This window comes from Pristiophorus japonicus, chromosome 6, assembly GCF_044704955.1.
Source record: "Pristiophorus japonicus isolate sPriJap1 chromosome 6, sPriJap1.hap1, whole genome shotgun sequence".
In the NCBI taxonomy this organism is placed as follows: Eukaryota; Metazoa; Chordata; class Chondrichthyes; family Pristiophoridae; genus Pristiophorus; species Pristiophorus japonicus.
The window spans coordinates 35,488,937-35,506,007 of record NC_091982.1 but is presented as its reverse complement, the minus strand read 5'-3'; the positions used below and the strand labels follow the sequence as shown (position 1 = coordinate 35,506,007).

Sequence of the window (17,071 nt, the reverse complement as noted above, 5' to 3'; positions counted from 1 at the left end):
ACTACATATGCAAAGGCTGTGCAATGATGGGGCACCTCCAGTAAATGTGCAAATGTGCTGCGACATACCACGTGGCAGAGGATGATCAATCCGGCGCGGATCACGCAGCACAGGCAACTCAACCTGAGGAAGAACAGTATGGGGTACATCCCTTCACCACCAAGAGCCCTCCTATAATGCTGGAAGTCAAATTAAATGGAGCTCCAGTATCCATGGGGTTGGACACGGGTGCGAGTCAGTCAATAATGAGCCAGAAGGCTTTCGAGAAACTGTGGGGCAATAAAGCACAAAGGCCCAAACTGAGCCCGATTAATGCAAAGCTGCGTACCTACACCAAGGAGCTCATACCAGTCATTGGAAGTGCGGCAGTGAAGGTATCGTATGGGATGGAGCTGTGCATCACCTATCATTGTGGATTGTTCCAGGCAATGGCCCAACGCTGTTCGGCAGAAGCTGGCTAGAAAAGATTACATGGAATTGGAACGACAACAAAGCACTATCTTCAGTGGATGACGCCTCGTGTTCTCAAGTGCTGAGCAAGTTTCCCTTGCTATTCGAACCAGGCATCGGCAACTTCACAGGCGCGAAGGTACAAACCCATCTAGGCCGCGATGCACGGCCCGTCCATCACAAAGCTCTGGCGGTTCCGTACATGATGAGGGAGAAAGTTGAGATCGAACTGGACAGCCTCCAATGCAAAGGAATCATATCGCCAGTCGAGTTAAATGAGTGGGCCAGTCCAATTGTTCCGGTATTAAAAAGCAATGGCACGGTTAGAATCTGCGGAGACTACAAGGTAACGATTAATTGAGTCTCACTACAGGACCAGTACTTGCTGCCCAAGGCGGATGACCTGTTCACAACGTTAGCGGGGGGGAAGTCTTTCACCAAGTTGGACCTAACCTCCGCCTACATGACATAGGAGCTGGCTGAATCTTCGAAAAGACTGACATGCATCAACACACACAAAGGGCTGTTTATATTCCACAGGTGCCCTTTTGGGATTCGCTCAGCTGCAGCCATTTTCCAGAGAAACATGGAGAGTTTGCTGAAATCTGTTCCGCGCACCATTGTGTTTCAAGACGACATCCTGATCACTGGTCGTGACACTATGTCAGTAACTTTCTACCCGGGTTGAGCACATTGTTAAAGCCTTTGTACATGTTGCTACCTAAGGGTGATGACTGGGTTTGGGGCAAATCTCAAGACACAGCCTTTGAGAAGGCCAGGAACTTGCTATGTTCAAATAAGTTACTTGTACACTATGACCCATGTAAACGTTTAGTGCTAGCTTGTGACGCCTCATCGTACGAGGTCGGTTGTGTGTTACAGCAAGCCAATGTATCGGGCAACCTCCAACTGGTTACATATGCGTCTAGAAGTCTGTCTAAGGCTGAGAGAGCCTATAGTATGGTCGAGAAAGAGGCGTTAGCATGTGTATATGAGGTTAAGAAAATGCACCAATACCTATTTGGACTTCGGTTTGAGCTTGAAACTGACCACAAGCCGCTCATTTTGTTGTTTTCAGAGCAAAGGTATAAACACCAATGCTTCGTCCTGCATCCAAAGATGGACACTAACATTATCCGCTTATGACTATGTTATCCGTCATAGACCAGGCACTGAAAACTGTGCCGATGCTCTCAGCCGGCTACCATTAGCCACTACTGGGGTTGAAATGGCACAGCCCGCAGACTTGCTACTGGTCATGGATGCTTTTGAGAGCGCGGGGTCACCGGTCACAGCTCGCCAGATCAGGACCCGGACCAGCCAGGATCCTGTGCTTTCATTAGTAAAGAGTTGTGTCTTAAATGGGAACTGGTCAGTCATTGCTGGGCAAATGCAAGATGAAATTAAGCCGTTTCACCGACGCAAAGATGAAATGTCCATCCAGTCGGATTGTCTCTTATGGGGTAATCGCGTGGTTTTGCCAAAAAAAGGAGGGAAACATTTATACGTGACCTACACAGTACCCACCCAGGCATTGTCATGATGAAGGCAATTGCCAGGTCACACGTTTGGTGACCCGGCATTGACTCGGACTTCGAGTCATGCGTGCATTAGTGCAACACTTGCTTGCAACTGAGCAATGCACCAAGGGAGGTTCCACTGAGTCTGTGGTCATGCCCTCCAAACCATGCTCCTGGATCCACATAGATTTTGCCGGCCCCTTTCTTGGAAAGATTTTTCTGGTAGTTGTGGATGCTTAATCCAAATGGATTGAATGCGTAATCATGTCATCCAGCACGTCCACAGCCACCATTGAAAGCCTCCGGGCCATGTTCGCCAACCATGGCTTGCCCGACGTCCTTGTCAGCGACAATGGACCATGTTTCACCAGCTCGGAATTCAATGAGTTTATGACCTGCAATGGCATCAAGCATGTCAGGTCTGCTCTGTTTAAGCCCGCGTCTAACGGTCAAGTGGAGCGGGCAGTCCAAACAATCAAGCAGAACATGAAACATGTGACGGACGGCTCCCTGCAGACTCGCTTGTCTTGCATTCTGCTCAGTTACCGGACGCGACCCCACTGGTTCACAGGGGGTCCCCCGGCAGAATTGTTAATGAAGAGAGCCCTCAAAATGAGGCTCTCCCTAGTCCACCCAGATCTTAATGATCACGTGAAAACTCGGCGACACCGGCAGAACATGTACCACGATCGCACGGCTGTTTCACGTGACATTGATGTTAACGATCCTGTGTTTGTCCTGAATTACGGTCATGGTCTCAAGTGGGTTGCTGGCACTGTTTTGGCCAAGGAAGGGAATAGGGTGTTTATAATCAAACTGTTAAATGGCCAAATGTGCAGAAAGCATTTAGATCAGACCAAATTGCGATTTACTGATGAAAAGGCAGATTACAAATCGTAATTACAATTAATAATAATTGGGATGTTTTAAAATAGAGTTAACAGGTTTTTAAAATGGATCCCACAGCCTGTTTTTCAGACTGTGGGAAGCATGGGTGGGATGCCTTCCACAGAGGAGCAGATGTTCCAATTCATAGACCAAAGGCCTTGGGAGCCGGGCACAGACACAGATAACATAGAATTTGAATTGTATAACAAGATAAGAGTTAAATAAAAAGAATCATAACAACATGTATCCGGAATTACCAATTAAGGCATATAGAAGGTAGATTGGAGGAAGCACCCTACCAATCAATCATGTATTAATCAATCAGCACGTATTAATTGCAACTTGCGTAATTACGTAATGCTATAATCTGAAACTGTATAAAGTAAGATGTCTCTTCGAGCATTCCTTCAAGGATAGCTTCCCTGCCGGCTTATATTAATAAAAACTGCATTTACCTTAAGGCTAACGGACTCCGAGTGGTGGCTTGAAGTTGACCCTAACAACTTGTCGTAGTCGGGCAGGATCTACTGGACAGGCAGATTCGACTCAAAAAGCCGAACCAACCTAAAACCGAGTGAGTAAGGAATTTCCTTGAGAAATTCTCCTCCCAGAGATCCAACGAATCTGAAGCGGAGTCCATGCAGCCGGTAAATCCAGTTGAGGGCGCGTCAGGACACTGTAAGTAAATATATGTGTCGGGAGAATAAGTACGTATACGGGATATCGGGGAAAAAGCCTCAATGTACTGGGGAAAAAGCCTCAGTGTAAAAGGTTCCGCATAAGTAAATGCAGAAAAACGGGAACTAGGGAAAAAGCCTTGGTGTAAAAAGCTCCGCATAAGTAAAGGTGGAAAAACAGTACTGAGGAAAAAGCCTTGGTGTAAAAAGCTCCGCATAAGTAAAGGTGGAAAAACAGTACTGGGGAAAAAGCCTCGGTATAAAAACCTCCGCATAAGTAAAGGTGGAAAAACAGTACTGAGGAAAAAGCCTCGGTGTACGCATAAGTAAAGGTGGAAAAACAGTACTGGGGAAAAAGCCTCGGTGTAAAAACCTCCGCATAAGTAAAAGCGGAAAAACGGGAACGGGGGAAGAAAGCCTCAGTGTAAGAAAAAGCTTCACAAAAGTAAAGGCGGAAAAAACGGGAACTGGGGATAAAGCCCCCGTGTAAGAAATGGCAAAGGAAACTGCCAAGGCCCTTGGAGGGATGAGGTATAAACTACCAGAAGAGTTTCTGAGAGATAAATTTTAAAACGTTAAGAAGATGGTTAAGGCAGGATATGATGAAGGGAAAAAGATAATTTTAGCAGCCGTACAGACGAATAGAAAGATACCTGAAGATGAGATGAATAGAGAAAGTGACAAAAGGCAAGAGGATGTAAGTATAAAAATAGATATAGATGACAAAAGGAAATGGACAGAGGAATTTGGCCCAAATTTGTATCCCCCACTAACAGGGTTAGGATTAGGACCTGAGGAAACTAAAGAATTGATTGGGGGCCAGATGGCTCGCTTAGTTGATATTTTTCGGATGACCATAAAAAAATCTGATAGTGACTATCTTAAGTGAAGTATGGATCATAAATAGAGCCGGACAAACAATAAACTTTGTTGAATGAAGAGAGACTTTTGTGAATGTCTGTCTTTGAATGAAAGTGCTTGTGTGATTTTTGACTGCGGAATATTTGAGGTGGGAATTAATGAATTTTTCATGTGTCTGAAAGCCTGTATGAGAAAGTGGTGGAGCTGTCTGTTTATTTAAGCTCCACCCACTTTTTCAGACAGAGTGAAAGTTTTTTTAAACCCTTTGTAGTGTTGTCCTGTATGTGGGAAGTTTTAAGAAAGTGTGAACCTAGAATTGAATTACATTTTAAGTTAGAAATGCAGGTGTGAATTTATTCGGATGATAAGTTATGGAGCTAGGAAATGCACAAAGGATAGGTTTGTTGAGCAAAAGATAAAAAATGCTGGTCCCGTTGGTTTTTAAAAATTTTTCGACACGCTCACTTATCAAAAGAAAACACATAATCATTGATTGCATTGGGTTGAAAGACAATAAATTTAGTCTAGGAATGAGATAAAGAACGGAGAAGGGAAATTGTATTGCCTTAAAAAACAAACCTGCATGGGTCTCTCGAGGCTGCGGGCTGGGGAAGTACGCTCCCATTTTCCTTTGTGTAAAACCTTGACGCGAAAGCTTCTAGCTCAGTAAAAAGAGTTTTAAATAAAAGATTGGCAGTACAATATTTGAATTGGGATTTTGAGAGATTTCAGGTGATTCTCCTTGATAAACATTTCGGTTGTATTGGAAAATCTTGGTTATGGAAGCCTTTTTAATAAAATTACACAACTACTGCGTCAGAAGCTGAAGCTTAAAAAGATGTAATTTATGAGATACTGTATCATAAAATTGAAGTTACAGAGCAAAAGATTCAAGTTTTTGATGTTTGAAGTTGGGCACACAATTATAAAACAAGTACTTTGCATTCTGTGATGTGTGAATCACTTTAAGCATAAATGAGAAGTCCAATTTAAAAAAAAAGTATTACCATATTTGACATTTTGTAATCCAACAATAAATACAAATACTACAAAAAAGGAGCAGAAATCAGGATGGGAACAGTGAAGAGTTAATTTTGTTGCGAAGGTTTCCAAGTACCACTGGTTACGAAAAGGCACAACGAAATGAGATACACTTAAAATAAAAAGTTAAATCTGATCTCTTAAAAAAATGAAATAAAACTAAAAAGTTTGGAAACAATCGAGAAATACTTTCAGGAATCAGGTCAAACTCCTGGGCAAGTGGGGAGCTATCTACAAAAATGTAAAAGGGACTTTGGAAAAATTAAATTGTTAAAACGGCAGGCTTTAGCAGGTTTAGAACCAAGGACAATATAAGTTGAACTTATGACTTCAGATACGGTGGTTGAAGAACCACAGAAAGTGAGATGTTATGGCCTTGAAACTGGACATTTGAGATAACAGAAAGCAGCTTTCAAAGCCTACGTGCTAGACTCTGTTCTAGTTATGGAAATGACATTTGAGATAACGGAAAGCAGGATTTAAAGTAAATCCCAAAAAGTTACAAATCGGACAAGTTGTGGTATAGTACCTGGGACATGAAATATCCCAAGGAACTAGGACCATGTCCAATGACAGGAAGGAGGCCATTAGGATTATGTCCCAACCAAAAACAGTCCGTGGGGTGTGTAAGGTACTATGGCTCTTTAACTATTGCAGGAATTTTGTACCTAACTTCGCGGCAATTGCAGAACCAATACAGCGGCTAGTGAAAGGGGGAAGACCATCCTTAGAAACTATAGAGTGGGGCCCCGAACAAGAAGCAGCACAGCATACGGTAATCTGAAGGAAGCCCTAATGTTACCTCCAGGGCTGGAACTCCCGAACATGGATCTCCCGTTCCATGTATATTGTGAGAATCAGGGAGGCTTCTATGGAGCTGTGGTGACACAAATGCATGGGGTTAGGATGAGACCCGTAGCTTACTACTCGACACAGCAATCACCAGCGGCAGCCAGTCTGTCCAGATGTGTGGCCGCACTGGATTGTGCCACTTGGGCAGTCAAAATTAGCGAGCCTGTCATAATGACAGGAGAAATAATACTGCACACAAAACACACACTGGTGGAAATGCTAAATGGGAGGCAGTCCTATTACCACATGATTGACACGGATCAAGGGACTCATTTCACGGGTCAAGTGATGAAAGAAACTTGTAGAATATTCGGTATTAAGCAGAAGTTTCACATCCCATATCATCCCTAGTATTTAGGGATGGTAGAGAGAATGAATCAGACCCTTAAAACCACCTTGAGTGAGGCAATGAGGTTACCAGAAGGAATAGTGACAGGAAGAGCCGACTTAGGCCCCCCTACGAGACAGAATCAGAAAGTATGTGAGGGAATTGAGTGAGCAGTTGAAAGGTATGCGACAGGAGGTCTGGGAAAGGCAGAAGGAGGAGGACGAAGGTGGTGTGATAACCGCCTCGGCTATAATCCCCGAGGTGGGGGTGAAGGTAATGGTTAAGGAGGTGACAGAGAAACCAGGGTTCGCACCTAGGTGGAGCGGACCATATGAGGTATTAATTAGTGGAGATACGTGTGCTTGCGTGAATATGAAAGGTAGGGGCCAGTGGAAGCACTGGTTCCAGCTGAAAGAATATAAAGGTACGACAGATGGACTTTTTAGAGGATTAGGATGGATACTTCCAATATTAGGGGTACTGGCTATAATAAAATGGATCTGGAAAAGGGCACATGTCCGGAGAAACGGTGCAAACAATCGGAGAAATGGTGCAAACAATCTGGTTGAAATAGAAATGGTAAGACTCTAACTAAAAACCTGGAATATCCAGGATGTGTTTTATCAACAGAATATAAATGTAATCACCACCGCTCTTCCGATTCTACAAGGACAAGCTACAAGGCTGCCCCTAGGGGGCCCAGAAGCATATACCTACACCGGAGGTTACAACAACTATGTAGAGCAGCCCCTAGGGGGTGGCATCTGAGTGTCAGGAGCATTTATCTTGAAGCCACAAGATAAGTGGGTAACAAAATGTTACCTGAATATTGTAAATCAGGGGAATTAATCTTGGGAAAGCGCGTGGTAGTTAAACCTGGAACAGAAGTAATGTTATTATTTGACAATGTGCAGCATGAAATGTTACCTGTGAGCATAAATTTATTAGCCCTATACCTGCCGGAAAAGTTTAGCCCCAAGACTAAAGTGTTGTACACACGATTGCTAGACACAATCCTGAGAATAGCTAGTGACACATCAGGAGCAAGGGAGTAACACAAGCAGCTAAGACACAAAGGAGAAAGATTGAGGAGATCTATACGGAATGATATATTAATTGGAGTAAGCACAGGGACCTCTCTAGTAGATGCACTAGATATACAGGCGATCCAGGCAGGTGTAGATAGTTTGAGGGGAACGATGGAGGTACGAATGAGGAAACAGGCCAGGATAGGGATAGAATCTTCAGAGTTAGGATCTAAAACATCCCAAAAAAACTGCCAGAGGGTATATCCGTATTGGAAAGCCATGCACAAACAATTAACGAGTTAAATAAGCAGGAATGAGAGGACGATGCCGAGACAGGAAAAGAGACACATGTCATGCCTATGGGAGATGGATGATCGGTCAGGTGAGAAACAATATGGATCAGATATAAACTGGTGAGTTCCAGATTGAATAAATAGCATCCAGTTGAAAGAAATGGCACAGCACACTGGGCCATTGGACACCTGCACCCTGAAAGGAATGACTCGGGTGTATGCGGTTACATGTGAGGGAAACAAACATAATACGAGGGGAAGAGTACGTCTGTGATGGACCAGTATGAGATCAAAAAGAATGGAAATATAAGGGGAATATCTTTGTCTGGGTGCCGTAGAGAAGGAAGCCTAACTATATGCCCTCACCCAGTGGGAGAGGGGAACAAGGATAGCTGCGGGTTTGACTATACTACAGAAGGATGTGTCATTGGAATAAGCCCTGCCCGAACCGAACCCACACATTACGCCTATCAAGGGCAAGGAGAATATTGTGCGGTAACTAGCCTGGGAACTTACGATTACAGAGGCTTGACCTGTAACATTACAATGCCTAACTTTTGCTTTACTCCCAGAGTGTCGGTGGCAGTGGGAAGAGCACACATGACGTATGTACCCGCCAGGAAGACAATGACATTAAATATAAACGATGAGATTAAGCAAGATATTGATGTTTACATGGAAGAGCAAGCACCACCAATTTTACTTGATGATTTAACTGAGCTCAAAGGACCATTAAGAAATAGCATTAAAAGATATTATGAGCTAAAGGATAAAGCAAAAGAACTGGACAGTGAAATAAAGGATAACCTGAAAAACCCGCCTTGGTACTTGAGATTATACATCCGTGGATAAGGATCCTTTCACATACCCTAGTGGCAGTACAGATAGTAATAGAAACATAGAAACATAGAAAATAGATACAGGAGTAGGCCATTCGGCCCTTCTAGCCTGCACCGCCATTCAATGAGTTCATGGCTGAACATGCAACTTCAGTACCCCATTCCTGCTTTCTCACCATACCCCTTGATTCCCCTAGTAGTAAGGACTTCATCTAACTCCTTTTTGAATATATTTAGTGAATTGGCCTCAACAACTTTCTGTGGTAGAGAATTCCACAGGTTCACCACTCTCTGGGTGAAGAAATTCCTCCTCATCTCGGTCCTAAATGGCTTCCCCCTTATCCTTAGACTGTGTCCCCTGGTTCTGGACTTCCCCAACATTGGGAACATTCTTCCTGCATCTAACCTGTCTAACCCCGTCAGAATTTTAAACGTTTCTATGAGGTCCCCTCTCATTCTTCTGAACTCCAGTGAATACAAGCCCAGTTGATCCAGTCTTTCTTGATAGGTCAGTCCCGCCATCCCAGGAATCAGTCTGGTGAACCTTCGCTGCACGCCCTCAATAGCAAGAATGTCCTTCCTCAGGTTAGGAGACCAAAACTGTACACAGTACTCCAGGTGTGGTCTCACCAAGGCCCTGTACAACTGTAGCAACACCTCCCTGCCCCTGTACTCAAATCCCCTCGCTATGAAGGCCAACATGCCATTTGCTTTCTTAACCGCCTGCTGTACCTGCATGCCAACCTTCAATGACTGATGTACCATGACACCCAGGTCTCTTTGCACCTCCCCTTGAGTTGGTTGGTGATGTTATGTAACAAGTGCAAAGACAGAAGAGGCATACCCGAGTAAAGTTACAAGATAGGAATTAGAATTATATCCCATGTGTTAGTCCTAGTGCAGCTGATAGTGGTGCTGATGCTCCTGGGAGAATGTGCAGGCAGATACAAGAGACGCAGAATGAAGAAGTTGACCAAGGCACGTAACCAAGAACGCAGAAAGCCTTTGCTAGATCCAAAGAGTGGTAATCAAACACAAAGACGGCATGAATACCTGATATGAGTCGTGAGTGTCTCAATCCTATCGCCTGATCAACGAAACCGAGGCGGGAGACACACGAATCAAGACAGGATAAGGCAGGGAAAGGAAAATTGTTGTTCATGGTGGGACATTTTTAAGGGCTGGTTACCTAAAGCCTCCGCGATCCTCAAATTGATGTGGCATCCAATTGTGGTAATAATGGTAGTGGTAGGGATATATATCGTGATCCAACTAAATCTGATGTGTAAGATCAGAGGGATATACAACCACATGGTTCTAGCCGAACAGCAATCAGCCTTGTTAACTATGTAATGTAGGCATGATAGGGAGGCGAATGACTTTGTAAGGCATTAGGGAAACAACCAAGACCCCCGAGCTTATCCACTGTATGTACAAAAACAAATATCAGTGGCGTGCCAATACCCCAGGGAAATGGTCAGGGGCAGTATGTAAACACTCCGCAAAAGACGGAACTCTGAGCGATCCCAAGGATATGGACTTGATATCACCATTTCCAGCAGATGGCTCAGAACATATATGTGGTCAGCTGATTATTTAGAAATAATCAGGGTCCAACAGGAGGGACTGAAAGGGCAGATTACAAATCGTAATTACAATTAATAATAATTGGGATGTTTTAAAATGGAGTTAAAGGTTTTTAAAATGGATCCCACAGCCTGTTTTTCAGACTGTGGGAAGCATATGTGGGATGCCTTCCACAGAGCAGCAGATGTTCCAATTCATAGACCAAAGGCCTTGGGAGCCGGGCACAGACACAGATAACATAGAATTTGAATTGTATAACAAGATAAGAGTTAAATAAAAAGAATCATAACAACATGTATTCGGAATTACCAATTAAGGCATATAGAAGGCAGATTGGAGAAGCACCCTACCAATCAATCATGTATTAATCAATCAGCACGTATTAATTGTAACTTGTGTAATTACGTAATGCTATAATTTGAAACTGTATAAAGTAAGATGTTTCTGGCAGTATCTTTGAGCATTCCTTCAAGGATAGCTCCCCTGCCTGCTTGTATTAATAAAAACTGCATTTACTTTAAGGCTACCGGACTCCGAGTGGTGGTTTGAAGTTAACCCTAACAACTGACAACCAGGAACGACTTGAAGAGGACATCACCATCGACGATCCACCAACACACACCCAACCAGCAATCGACATCACTGTCAATCACGAGGATGAACCCACCGTTCCTGACAGTCCGGTCAGACCAGCCGCGGTGCAGTGCAGCAATGGTCCGGCCAACTCACACATGCCAGGGTTTGAACTTAGACGATCAACCAGGGAGCAAAGGGCTCCGGATCGCCTCAACTTGTAAATAACGCACCGAAGACTTTGGGGGGGAGAGTGATGTTATGTATGTAACTATCTAATACTTGCCACCAGAGGGCACGACTGTTGGAGTCCTAATAGTCACCTGCACACACATGGAGGGCCAGTATAAAAGGTTGGCTGCCATGTTGTTTAGGCACTCTGGAGTTGTAATAAAGAAGACTAAGATCACACTAAGTTTAGCTCACAGTACTCAGCCTTGTGGAGTTCTTCTATACAAAACAGAATGTATTCTCCTTAGCGTTGCGGCCATTTTCAGCGGTCGTTAACTCCGTGGCGAACATGAATTTCATGGCCTAAAGACCTACCTTTTACAAATCCATGCTAGCTCTCCCTGATCAGCTGAAAATTTTCGGTCACTCTATCCTTAATTATAGACTCTAGTAATTTTCTGACAACAGATACTAGGCTAACTGGTCTATAATTCCCTGGTTTCCCTCTCACCTTTCTTAAACACCGGAGTGACATGCGCAATTTTCCAATCAAAAGGAAGGATTCTCGAATCGAGAGCACTTTGGAAGATTATAGATTATGTGCAATGCTCTCACTTCTTTTAAATGCCTGGGATGGAAACCATCTGGTCCTGGTAATTTGTCAATCTTTAGGGCTGGATTTTCAGCTAATTTGCGCCTTGTATAGCATCCCGGCGGGGCGTTAAATACTGTTTCTGGGCGTGATGCTGGGCATCCAGGATTTCCTGCCCAGCTGGAAGATTCGGCTATTGGTTTGCACCGGTGCAAAAACTTACCGCCCCGCCCTCCGTTTTTAGCGTGATTATGACATCAATCATCGTGCAAGGCTGTGTTGTGCCTCGGATGGAACTTTCGGCCTTAACACCTCATTTAAAGACCGCCCCAGGAAACGCCTGAAAAACACAGGTAGTCCCAGGGTACAGCAGGCACTACTGGTGGCATATTTAAACAGAGACCACAGAATCTTATATCGCAGTTGTCAGTGACTGCTACAGTTGCTGCATGAGGCTCCGAGTTGCAAACGGCACTTTTATGTACCATGACACTTCGCTTACAAGGTCAGTGGGAGAGTTCAATGGGGGCAATACTAGTTCGCCAGCGTATCATGCTGGTTGATATTGCATGTAGCTTCAAACTGGAAGAAGGGTTCTTGGCCATGTTGAGCCACGGATTCGAAGAGGTCGCAGACGTATGGGGAGAAGGCATTACCCGCCATGGGTTTACAGGGAACATCGCTCATACCTCCAGCTCTCTGAGGTGCAGTGTGCTAGAAGGCTGCTCTTCCGAAAAGAAGTGCTGACAGAGATATGCCAGCTCTTACAGGCAGACCTACAGCCTACCAGCGCCAACAGGACTGCGCTGTCTATCACGGTGAAGGTGAATGTGGCGCTGGCCTTCTATGCCTCCGGCTTCTTCCAGGCAGGAGCAGGAGACATATGCAGCATCTCTCAGCACACTGCACATTGCTGCATTCACCAGGTTACAAGGGCACTTGTACACTCGTAGAATGGATTTCATAAAGTTCCAATGAGCAGGGACATCCAGAATGAGAGGGCTCTAAGGTTTGGAAGAATTGTAGTCTTCCCCAAGGTTCAAAGTGCCATTGACTGCACGCACGTCACCTTGTGAGTACCATTACACAATGCAGAGGTCTTAAGAAACCGTAAGAGATACCAGTCCCTAAACGTACAGCTGGTCTGCGACCACACACAATGCATCCTCACAGTGAATGCCCACTATCCAGGGAGCACACATGATGCTTTCATCTTGCGTGAGAGCAGTGTCTCAAGAATTTTTCAGTGACAAAGTCAAGGGGACAAATGATACTACCTGGCCACCTGGTTCATGACCCCCCTCTGGAACCCCATCACAGAAACCGAGCAGCGATATAATGAGAGTCATGCAGCCACCTGCAACATCATCGAACAGACAGTTGGCGTGCTCAAACACCGCTTCTGATGCCTGGACAGCTTGGAGGCAGCCTTCAATGCTACCCTCAATTGGTCTCCGAATTCATTGTCGTCTGCTGTATGCTACACAAATTAGCCATTATGAGGGGCCAAGCATTGCCAATGGGGATTGCAGGACCACCTCAGGAGGAGGATGAGGATGAGGAAGAGGAGCCTGGTGAGGAACTCATTGCGGTGCCACCGCAACCACAGGGGAGGCAGCGTGGAGATGTAGCCGTGGCAAGAGCCTTACGTCGGCAGCTCATCATTGACCGTTTGGTTGAATGGGGAAGATGGGATTGCAGCGTTGACTCGCTACTCTATGCCAGCTAATCTACACTGAATTCTGCAATGAGACACAAGACACCAATGACAAAGGTTAAACAAACATTTTTATAAACATGAATAATTAACAATGTCCGCCCCCCCCTAAAAATGCAAAACTATACAATGGTTAAAGTAAAAGTAAATAAACACAAAACTGCTCCCTGCAGTCAACAAAATGTAAATAAACACTAAACTGCTTCCTGTAGCAAGACGAATCAAGATGAGTCAATTATTATCACACAACTATTTTCAATTTTTATAACTCTATATACAGGCAACTCTCAATTATCCGTACACGGATCCAACGGGAAACCGTTGCAATGGGATTTAAAATTCTGTTGCTAACAAGTGAAAAGATAGCTCCAAATAATTTGGAAAAATCACCTTCCAAACACTGTGCTCATTTTTATTTGCTCATTCTCTCTCTTTCATACACTCTCTCTCTCACACACTCGCACATTGTCTCTCTCACACACTCTTTCACTCACCGTAAAAATCACCTTCCTCTGCCCGTGTGTGTGTCTACACTGCTGCAGCCGCTGTCTCTCGTGGCCGCTGCTGACGTTGGGAACGGGGGCAGTGCCGGCACCGGGTGCCAGGCACAGAACCTGTATATCTATGCTGGTAATGTCCATCTTTTGTTACTGTTTGTAGCTGATTGTATTGATTCATTAAAGTTTTAACTTTAAAATGTAGACTCTCCCTAATGGAAAAATCGTTTACCCAGAATAGCCCAATCCCCAAGGGGCCCGGATAATCGAGAGTTGCCCATACATCCATAAGCACAAACTTCTACCAGCTCTTAATGGCTATTAGCCACACTTCCCCCTGCCCCTTCTCTTTAACCCTCTCCCACGCCTGCTGTTCCTCCTCAATGAGGTCTCAGTGCCTCCAGCAAGGCTGCTAGAGGGCAGCTGTGTTGGGGGGCCAGACAATGCAGACGGTGTCTGAGGATGCCCTGGACCAGCTCTTGGCTTGGACGGCCTGGCTGTGGACTGCTGCGCCTCATCTTCGGCGGGAGCAGTCACTGGTAGCTGGCGTGTCAACCGTGTATGGTGCATGGGTTGGTAAGTCAGTGGTGGGAGCCGGAATGCTGTCAGCCTGAGGAAGGACAGCACCTTCCATTTCCTGGGAGCCACTGACTCTCTGACGGGGCTGGGCCTCAGCATCCAGAGCACAATGTGTTCCCACAACTTGCTGGTCAGCTTCGGCACCGTCCCTTCCCCGTTGGACAGTGGGGAACGCAGAGAGTATGGTAGCAGCATCGACTGCATCATTTGACCAAGCTGAAGCATAGCTCATGCCTGCGATGCACTCGAGTCTGCGACGTGATCAAGGGTAAGCGCCACATACCCTGGAAGGCCACTGTTGCTGCTTGATGCCACCAGCCTCTGTGAGTGGGCAATGATGGCCTCGCTGGACTCCTGAGTCACATTGGCAATCTGTGACGCTGCCTCCACAACAGTCGCAGTGAGCTTGTCGATGCTCTCTGGGATCCGTCCCAATGCATTCATAAGCTCACGATGTACTCCTATGGTTTCCCTGGGCATTTCCACTAAGTCCATTTCCATGTCTGCCTGCCTTTGAGCAGAGCGACTTTGCCGACTGCCCCACTGAAGAGCTGGCCTGTGAAATTCTCCTCTCGCACTGCATTGTTGTACACGACTGGGACCAGGAGCTTCCGACTTCTCAAATCCCGGGAAATCCGTGTCGTCCCCAGATGTAGTGAGGCCAGACGGGGCAACTGATGGGCTCTGAGGCTCAGGCGTAACACTCTCTTCCCCTCCCTCATCATCTCCCCCATGGCCAGATGTAGAGGGCTCCCTTGAAGGATGCTGCACTTGTGGCTGGTCATCTGCAAGCAGAAAACATCAGACGTGTGGTTAGCAGCAGGAGAGGTGGTAGGGTGACATGAGGTAAGGTGGAATTGCACATGTTCATTTGCAGGCCCGTCGCCACTTCATTATATGTCTCAATGCAGTCTCTTGAGTTGCTCTATCCATTTACATACCCTCACTACTCGAAGGGGGCTCAGCATTGTCCCCGGCAACTGTCCGAGCTGGTGCACCTATGAGGGCCGACACCCGTTCTTCGACGTCAGTGAGTGATAATAATTAGGGCGGCTCTCCGCCTGTGCGCAGCTGCTCCCTCCTGTTGTAGGAGTGCTTCGGCTGCAAAGAGAAAAATAGGAAGGGTTCAGAAAGGATTTCTCTGCTGATGTGCCACATATGCCTACCACAGTACAATAGGTGAGACTGTGTGAATGTTCTAGTGGCTTACATTCAATCTGTTTGGATGTTGCACTTGCTTTGTGAGGAATTGTCAGGAGGTTAAAGGAATGTAACATGGTGATCTTTCTGAAAGGTATAGCAGCAATGGGAGTGTATTGTGAGGAAGGATGTAAATGATTGAGTTTATGTGCATGGATCATTAAAAGCCAATGGGTGCAGAAGTAAGCCTTCATCTTTCTATTGCATCATGAAAGCCACCTCACAGACTGTTGAGCGGAACCATATGCATGTAAAACTTCACACAGTGTGTGAGATTCATGTTAGAAGTCATGGAGGCATACATAAATGCAAATGGTACTCACCCTGACGAACCTTGTAAGGTCGTTGAAATTTATTCGACACTGTGTGGTAGTTCTAGGCACAGTGTCTGCAGCAGACACCTCCTGAGCAATGTCCCTCCACAGTCTCTTAAAAACAGGTGGGAGCCCCAGCAAGATGGAGTGAGGACCACCTCTTCTCCACTCCTTTCAGTAAGGTGCCACTCGACCCACTGCTGAAGCGCCTGACACACTGCCTTCCCTCCCACTCCTCCACCTCTGCAGAAGTGGCTAAAGTGAGGTGGTTTATATGTGCACAGGAAGCTGCCGTGCCCTACATTAGCGTTTGTGACCGGGAAAAAAAATACAGAAAAAACTGCGCCTGCGCAAAATGGCCGCCTCCTTCAACAACAAAGGTTTCAGCTTGGGCGCACAAAGCCCGTTGTGCAATTACTGACTTAATGCCAATGCTCCTCCAAATTACTTTTTCACCGAAACTTGCAGTCGAAGGCACAAACTATTTTCAGGCGCTAACTTTAATGCCCCGAATTCTGAAAAAGTCCAAAATTCAGCCCTTAGTGCCATTATATTCTTCATTACTGTTATTTTGCTTACGTTAATTTTGGTGAGTTTCTATTCCTGATTCAATAATAGTTTCCTTGGGATGTCCGGATGCTATTCTCGTCCTCTACTGTAAATACTGAACCAAAGTCATTATTCAACATTTCTGCCATTTCCTTATTTTCATTTACAATATCCCGTTATCAGTTTTCAGTTTTCAAAGGGCCCGCATTGCTCCTGATCACTCTCTTTTACCTAATTTAATTGTAAAAAAAAATCTGTGTTGATTTTGATGTCCCTTGCAAGTTTCTTTTCATATTCCCTTTTTACAGCTCTGGCTATCTGTTTTGCCACCTTTTGTTGTTCTTTGTATCTCCCCCATTTGTCAGGATCTGGGCTAGATTTTGCATTTATGTATGCTTTTTCTTTTAGTTTTATGCTGTCGCTCACCTCTTTAGTTGTCCATGGCTGTTTTTTTTTGGCAAGTAGTGCTCTTGTTCCTTAGGGGTATAAACTGGTTCTGTATCACGTTTTCTATT

At 45.2% G+C, this 17,071-nt stretch overlaps 1 protein-coding gene and 1 long non-coding RNA gene across 3 annotated transcripts in view; one reads left to right on the top strand and one right to left on the bottom strand.

The window, feature by feature from the left end:
- Positions 1–13,982, bottom strand: part of chrdl2 (chordin-like 2) — a 122,634-nt gene extending 108,652 nt beyond the window's left edge. Inside the window, exon 1 of one of the 2 annotated variants that reach the window (XM_070882755.1) lies at positions 13,912–13,982. The gene's annotated coding sequence lies outside the window, so the exon portion shown is untranslated. Of the gene's footprint in view, positions 1–6,239; positions 6,265–13,911 lie in introns of those variants that run through there. The other variant, XM_070882758.1, reaches the window with a different exon arrangement.
- Positions 3,283–11,413, top strand: LOC139265614 (uncharacterized). The gene is made up of 3 exons (XR_011593592.1): positions 3,283–3,536; positions 7,230–7,420; positions 10,887–11,413. It is a non-coding gene; the product is annotated as an uncharacterized lncRNA (long non-coding RNA).
- Positions 13,983–17,071: the final 3,089 nt, after the last annotated feature.